Source organism: Struthio camelus, chromosome 16, assembly GCF_040807025.1.
Source record: "Struthio camelus isolate bStrCam1 chromosome 16, bStrCam1.hap1, whole genome shotgun sequence".
Lineage (NCBI taxonomy): Eukaryota > Metazoa > Chordata > Aves > Struthioniformes > Struthionidae > Struthio > Struthio camelus.
In genome coordinates, this window is record NC_090957.1 from 17,621,673 (window position 1) to 17,630,374 (window position 8,702).

Here is an 8,702-nt window from a genome sequence, read left to right on the forward strand (position 1 = left end):
AAAAAAAATACATATTTAAGGACCAACCTATTAAAATAGGCCACAAAAAACAAACAAACAAAAAAAAACAGATTTCATGAATTAAATAGACCTTCATCTATAAATTTAAGATGCTAAGTATTCCATCTCACATACAGCAGCACAAAATTTCACGTTGAAAGTCACATAAGTAAATCCTTTACATATATTGCTAGATCTGCAAAACTATTAAACCTTCCAGAAACATCAACCAGTAATATTTTTTGTGTCAGCTAATCATAATCTAAATTGGTTCAAAAACTCAAGCAAAAACATCAGATTTACATCTCAGGGACATCCAACACACAAGAAAATAACAACAAGTAGATTTTCAACAAATTTCTAAGAACAGCTTAATGGGTCCAACCACCATGTAAGAAGTTATTTGCTCAAACTAAGAAATACAGTAACAAGCTAAATATTATTTGTAATATAACACTTCAATGCCCAGAACATTAACAGTACCGTTACAAGCTAGGACTGGCTTATCAGTCTCAAAGTCTTAACATGGGGGTGGGGGGGGGGGAAGCGCTAAACATACTTCAAGAAGTTATTAGTCCTTCAATCACTGTGTTAACGCCCAATTATCAGGATAGTCATGTGATAGTTACTCAGAAAAACAATGAAAAAATTTACTAACAAAGAAAAGGAGCCAGGCGCAAACTGATCTGTGTTAGCTACTTGAGTTTGATACCTGAAGTTTCTGCAAAGTATCACGGAATGAGATGGTAACTGAGAAAGTTAGCTACAAAAACATCAGCTAGGACAACCCTGAAAGGAAAGATACAAGGTTTTAAGAATCTGTCACAAGGTTGATACCTAAGCAGACTTAAAATTACTTTGTGTTTTAAAGCAAAGACAGAGGGAAGTGGAAACTTAGACATTGTAGCTGGAATACAAGTGCACCTCTAAGTATGAAAATCTGTTTCTCATAGCCACAAGAGATGAAAGATTCTTAATTTTTACTTGTAACATGCAAAGAACATTTTAAATAATAGCTATTTAAAGAAACTCCAGAATATAAGGTTTCCCCTTTTTTTTGCAGAACAATGAGATATAATCCTCAAAGTCAGGAACTCTTCTGCTCCCTTCCCCCCCTCCAGTCTTTGTACATTCATTTTTATGTCCAGAGTACTCTGAAGTTACCAGTCAAGGCATATCAGCACTTGCTCTGAGTAGAAACAATGTACAAGTTAAAGTTGAAAAGAACTGACTTGGATATCCCATGGCATTTCCACACATGCACATGTCTTTCTTTTTCTGGGAAAAATATTCAAAGTACACCATCATTCATTGACAACTTTAATCTTCTACACTTTCACTCCCTTTTCTTGTAAGGCTACTAATGTGAAAATTGCTATTACTATCCCTGCTAGAAATCCACTTAAAAAAACAAATAGGAAAAAAAAAGTCTATATACACGTATGTACGTGTTTTACTAGCAATATTAAATAACATTCTCCCCATTAATTTTTGCCATATGAATCAGGCCATAACTACATGAATGGAGGTATTTGAAAAAGAAAAATGCTAAGAAAATAAAAAAACTAGAATTTGACCCCTCTCAAACCCTGCAATTTCCACTAGCATACAATATTGCCTTATTTCTGAATATCCAAAGCATTAACTCACAATTATGCTATACAGTGTCTGATTCATATTCTACATGACAAGGAAGCATGGTATACTTTAATTTAGCCAATTACAGAAGTGACAGAAGTCAAGGAGCATTACAGCAGTCAATTCAAGATGTCACATTTACTCCATGTTAGCATGACTTTTCCATCTGCATCAAGATAGCAAAAAAAAAAAAGGGGGGGGGAAATAGGATTTTACACTCCAAATTTTAATATAAGATTTTCCATTAAGAAACCACTGACCCCTTAAAATGCTTAAATAATAACTTTTTGAACATTAAATAAGTATTGAAAGAGTACTTCAAACAGAGTTTTGTTGCCATTGCAAAAGATGAATATTGGTTGTAAATTGCACAACGTGTAACCAAAGCTTGCTACCAGATCTCAGGATCACATTGATTATACTTGATCTTTAACAGTTCCTCTCTCTTTTGTTAGGTAGCTAAAATATAAATAAAATTCATGCTCTACCAAAATGGCATAGATCACATAGAGCTGACAAGGACATTTTTCTCCAGTAAATTCTAATTTAAAATTCTATTTTAATCTCACTTCTGTAATTTATGTTCCTAAAGAAAAGTTGCTAATAAGAAACAACAAGACCTAGGCTATATACAACTTTATTATATGGAGGACCATAACAGGGAAAACTCTGACTGCACTAACATCTTGGGGAGCTTGTAATCAGCCAACCATTTGCCTTACCAAAAAAAAAAAAAAAAAAAAAAACTGACTGTGTGTTTCAAATAAGAGTAAATATTTTCAGAATCTGCTCACCAGCTAACACGCAGGAGGAACAGAACGAGTTTCTCATTTCTCATTCGCTGGATATGGAGAATCCCTGAGGGAGCAAATCTCATCACTCCTGAGTTTTATCAGGGAATAGCACTGAGTGATTCTGAAGGCACCTATCCAGGACTCTTCTGCCAAGGAGAGTCATGACAGCAGAGACTATCCAAAAGAGGCAGGAGAAAGTCCTCCATTCAGAAATGGAAATGAGGGATGTAAACATTTCCTTGACTAAAGTACTGCTACGCAATGATTTAAATCAACCAAGGGTACAATCCTTACTAAGTTTTTTAATTTTAAAGTTAGTATGAGAAATAATATGAGAAAATTATATTCTAAAGATATTTAAAACATACTTTAGCTTTCACAGCAACACCGGATTCTCATTCTCTGTTATCCCAAGATGGCAAACAGCACGCAGTTAGTACACACCACAGAAAATTTTCAGGAGCTAAAGACTAAAATCAAACCTACGGAATGGTATGCCCCAAACAAATCCTACCAACTCCAAACAGCGCACAGATAAGGTCTCGGATTTACAAGTGGAGACTCCTTTGAGATAACTGCAGCAGTTCCCAAACCCCATCTACCTTATCCCTTTTGAAAGGCTCCATCCCTGCCACAGGGGTAACTCAGCTGGTTATGAAACAGCAACTGAAGCATTAAAACATAACCCACAAAACTGGAAGGTGAAACAGAACCAACCTGACCTTCCTCCAGGACATCAGCCTGTAGCATGGGTCAAGGCATGCTAAGCAAACAGCAGTGACAAGAACTACTACAACCTTTCTTGGCAAGTCATCCTCAGTTATGAATCACCACCTAAAAACTCAGAGGTTTACTCAAATATACTGATTCCTCTCATTTCACCTGTGGTTTAGAAATAACCATGATGATCTCAAATTTCATATACATCACACACTATGCAAAAAAATACTATTTCAAGACAGCAATTTTTGCTTCTCCATCTTGGACTGAAAGCATAGGTACATAAAAATACCTACTACGCATTAATTTATTCTTCCACTTTTAAGCCATCTGTAGCTAAAACTGCTTTTGAAAACACCAAACACGGAATAACTTATCCGGTCACAATTTTAAGTTTCCAGGGTCTTGTTGTAGCCCATTCTTCCTCAAAAGCATATCAATTGTGGCAGCTTTTTAAAACAGCTTCAATTTTAAAAAGTAAATAAAACTTGACTAATCCATACTAACAAAACCCATAATTCCACAAAGTATGATGTAGTATAAAAGAAACTATACCCTCTATAAGGAGAGGTTCAGGGCAAATTAAGTATGAGCCTCATCACTCGTCTCATTTCAATTGGGTTCCGATAAAAATAAGTCTAGATTTTAGCTAAAAAGACAATAGAGTAAGAATTTTTTTTTTACTGTACATAAAAGTAATGCCTAAGTCTAGTCAGATGCTCCACAGAAAGTGGAAGATGGCCTTCTGGAAACAAAGTTACTGCATTACTACTAAGTTTGAGGTGTTCTACTTATCAGAGAATGCAACAATATATAAAAACATCACCCTTAACTGAAGCTCACACAACAGCTTCTAGGTCACAGAAAATTACAAAGAATGGAAGAGGTCTACAATTCTACTATGACTGGTGTAAGTAAGCCTTTATATCTATGAAAAAAACAAAAACACTTTAGGTTCCAAACGTGCAGATGTCTGCTCCTTGAGACCACAACGAAACATCAGAACCTACAGAAACAACTGCTATTATCTGCATGTAAGAGACCACCTTTATTCAGAGAGGTTTTGGGAATAATGTTCCAAGAAACATAAACCATTAAATGGTACTGTTTATGTGGGACAAGTCCCTCTTTTCAGATACTCACCCTCTGTCAGCACAGCATTTCAAATGGCACAAGAAGTATCCGCCCCAAGAACTGAAGAATATGAACCTGAGACTCTATGGTGAATCACCAAGTATACACAGCTTTTTAATTTGAAGTAATTCCTCTTTTTGTTTTTTCAAAACTACTATTAATGAGGTAAACAGTACAGTTTAACTGTAATAATATACTTCGCTGGCTTCCTGAACGGCGCTTGGACTTCTAATGAACTTGCATGGGCTTAACTCTCTAACATGGACAAATAGGAGGAGAACAACTAGGTTTACATTTTTATGACACAAAAGAGGTAAGTTTATTTACTAGTATGCTTTATATACATGTTAAATGATAGCCATGTTTGTTAGACCTCTGCCCTGAAATAGGACTGTGTTTTAAATCATGTTGGAGAGCATCCACTTTTCAAAGCAGCTCCAGGTTCTGTCCAGGAATCCTACCAGTAACTGCCCAGTGGAACAGAGCGTTCCACCCTGCAGCGTCGTCGGCCTGTCCCCAACAGCAAGCGGACACCTACTGCGGCCGTTTCCAACTCTTTCCATGGGACAAGCGCGCGCTGTGATTTCATGAAGACTCCACACAGTATTAATCAAATGTACTTTCCCTGAAGTGCAGCAACTAAATGCCTGGCACAAAAAGAGGAATTAAAGAAACATCATCTTAGTTTACACATATTGTAAGTTTTATCTTGTCCTTTCTCTTTTACAGGTGTTCTTTCCACTCACTGTCTTTGTGAATCTACTTTAATTTTCAGTTTTACACAAGACTAGATAGTGTACATGCACAGAATTTAAGTCCTGGTCAACAGTTTACCCAGCTAATCTCACTTGTCTCTATAAAAATATCATTTTTGAGTTTTTAATTGCTGAGAGTTGATGAACAATAAGATTTTTCAGAGAAGACCGATGTATCTTTGTACCAATACAGTGTCTTAATTTTGCAATAGCCTTTGTAAGCAGAAGCAGGTGAAGTCACCGACATCAAAAACCACACAGACCAACATCCTCCTTAAGCCTAAAGAAAAAAATTGCATATCAAATCAGTCTGGGAGTGGCAGCATTACATGAGTGGTTTGGACATGAAGCGATTCAAGGACACAGAAATCTCTCATAGGATACAGAGAGGAAATGTAGCTCCAAGGTAAGTTGGAACTCTCCATGTACACACTGACTCTCTAAACTTAAACCTCAGCAGGCCTAGGTTGTGGTAGTAATTTAGCAGACAGTGGATAAATACTGAACTAGCACAGAAGAAAAAGAGAACATCACAAAACATCATTACTAGATGGAGAAGCATTGCAGGAGAGAAAAACTAAAATGGAAAATGTATCTGGCATGTTCCTGGCTATTTGCATAATTTAGAAATAGCCCAAAGTAAATATTTACAGACAGCAGTTGTGCATAGGTCAGAATTTTCATCTGGAACATTTACAGTAGAGAGACTAGGTAGCACGTTCAGTTCATAGCTTGTTATCTGAAACACTGATTCAGATTTGACTAAAGAACATAAATAACTTGAAGAGTGCAAGACTGGCATCCAGGAAACGTTTGTTTGCATTATGAAACCACTGTCTGGTTAGTAGTCTGTTCTCAGGATTGTACTGTGTTGCACTGCACCTGCATGAGGCATAGATCACTTCCAACTTAAACAGTTGCTGAAATCTTAAATTTAGGTAGCTGTGCACACTAGAACTTTGAATAAGATTTTCATCATGCAAGAAAATCTGCATTAAAACCATTTTGTAGGCAAGCACAGAAAGAGCAAAATGTTTCTCCACAACTTGAGCTGAGAGCTTTGAAAGAATAAGTTGGATGCCAGTATTAAGAAGAAAATTAGATCAATATAATATAGAACAAGTTTAAAGTCCTTTTTTTCTTTAATGCCAAGACTTTTTCAGTTACTTTTATGCATTTAACAGCAGTTGCAGGACAGTCAGTCTCCCTTCCTTATGGGTATCTCTCATGCATGCTGTAAATGAGAAATGAAGTATCTTAGAAGATGCAATTATAAAACCACAAGAACTGGTGAAGGGGAACAGAGGGAGGAAACTGAAGGGAAGCTGTGAAGTTTGACACCGCTTTTAGCTCAATTTTTGAGTGAGTTTCCTAGATCCCTTTAGATCACAATGAAGTACGTGTACACCCAGAAAGTGCAACTAAAATGAGTGATTGTAGGAGGCCGAGTGCCTTTAAAATAAATCATCAGCAGCACAATGCAAAAGAGTGAATATACCCTGATTCTGTACATGCAATAACTTCAATTTGAAATTTTAATCTGGAGAGTTATTTTTATTTGATTTGTAAACTAACTAACAAGATACAAAGAACTAACACTTGTGGACACAAGACACTTGTAATATTCTCTCCATACATTAACAAACGCAGATTATAACTCCAAGAGAAATAAGATTCCCAGATGCTGCCCTTTCCCATGTTTCAGTAACAAGCTGAGGTACATTTCAGTGACCAATAACAAACAGCATGTTTCAAATAGGTAAATTATATTGTACCTAACGTACAACCAAACTTTGTTTCCTAAGCAACCTATACTACACTACGTAGAAAAGCAACGTCAAGAAAAAGTTAACCATGCTTTCGCAAAAAGGGTCACTGCTGTTGGCTTGTTTCCTCTGAACTTTTGAATCCTTGGGATAAGCATGAAGGTCTTCCATCCCCCAACACAAGACACTAAATTTCAGCTAACTAGAAATCCACTTCAAATATTACATACTACTTTTCCAAATGTCAAGGTTGCTTAGTTAATCAGGAATAAAAACACCGTGCATCCATACACGTAAAAACCACACAATGCATCCACTTACTCAGGCACTTAAGCTGCAACCAGGGCCATCCTACTTACCAGGATAACAATATTTTTTAAAATAGCATAACTTCCCCCCAAACCATAAAGTTTATGATCAAAAGCTCTACCTAGGCTCAAGCAGCTGGTAACTATACTACCATACCTAGAAATACTGCATAATGCAAGAATACTGTCACAAAAGGAATTCAAAACTAGACATCACTCTCATCATAGTAAGTCACCCTACTATTTTTTATTCTTAGGTTACATCAATATTTAAATTAATGAAAAAGTAAAACACTAGCAAAGACCATATATGTGAAATGAAAAGCAACTTGTTTTGGACAACAACAGATTGATCAGACTATCCACTTACTTAATACTAAAGTATCTCTCCAATACTAAAAGTACTTATGTGCATTTAGAACCTTGTCTAAATGTAACTGACTCAACACCAACAGTTATTTTTAAGCAGAGAAAACCAGTAAGCACAGAGTTCTTTACCATCAGGTCAGAACAATTCTAGAAAAAGCCACTTCCATTGTGCCCTGCAGCAGCCCAGAGATGACAGAAGCTGGGGATGTTTACAGGTCCTAAATGAATAATTCAGCATCAGCAACGACTCCCCACCGACAACCTCAACGTGGGACTCGAGCAGGCGGCCACAACGCGCTTCCAACACGGGAGCTCTGTAAACAGGACATCTTCAACTAACGCGCTCCTGCCCAAGCGTCCAAGTGGATGGTTTTGGAGAGCTGACCCTTTTTTTAAGTTTTTTTTTTTTTTTTTTAAATTTAACTTGCACTTCTCCTATTGCAGGACAGGAACCAACACCCAGAACACTGATGCTCCGGGATTTCTCCCAAAACTTCCCCGCAAGGGCCCTCTCTAACGCCCACGCGAAGCCCCAACGTCCCCTTCAGACCTTCCCACACACATACAGCGTTAAAAGGAGGAAAAACCCCTGCAGGCACCGGCACCGCCGCCCCGTCCCTCACCTCCCCCGCCCACCTCCTCCGCCCTGGCGGCTCCCCCGGGGTCTCCCCCGGCCCCAGCGCCCTCTCCCTGGGGACGAGGGCGGCTCTCGCCCCGGTGAGGGGGGAGGAGGAAGGGATGGCCGGGGCCCCCGCCTCTTCCCCCTCCCTCCTCCTCCTCCTCCTCCTCCCCACAGCGGAGGCGCTAGGCCCCACTGCCCTTCCCCCCCTCCCGGGCCGCGCCGCCCCCCACGCCGCCCCGCTGAGCCCCTTGCCCTTACCGACGGCGCGGCGCTGGGGCGGCCCGGGCGGCCGGCTCTGGCTGGGCTGGACGGTCGCGGAGCCTCACCTCAACCTCGGTGCCACCGCCATCTTGCCTCCCCTCCCCCGGCTCGGCCGGCTCCGCCCCTTCTCGCCAGGTCCTGGCAGCTAACGAACAAACGTCGGCGGGGCAGCTCGTTGGCTTCTAGCGGCCGCGGGGGCTCGCTCCTCCCGCCCGCGAGGACCGGGCCGTGGCGTCGCTCAGGCGGCGCCGGCCAAGGAAAAGGTGCGGGTGGCCCCGGGGGCGAGAGAGCGAGTTGCTATGCTCCTTCCAGGACCCGCTGGCCGGTGCCGCGGC

At 39.9% G+C, this 8,702-nt stretch overlaps 1 protein-coding gene across 8 annotated transcripts in view; it reads right to left on the reverse strand.

Moving 5' to 3' along the window:
- Nucleotides 1–8,702, reverse strand: part of NCOR1 (nuclear receptor corepressor 1) — a 76,942-nt gene extending 68,240 nt beyond the window's left edge. For 6 of the 8 annotated variants that reach the window (XM_068910424.1, XM_068910421.1, XM_068910422.1 and 3 more), the window contains exon 1: nucleotides 8,365–8,702. The gene's annotated coding sequence lies outside the window, so the exon portion shown is untranslated. The remainder of the gene's footprint in view (nucleotides 1–8,364) is intronic. The other 2 variants (XM_068910419.1, XM_068910420.1) reach the window with 2 other exon arrangements.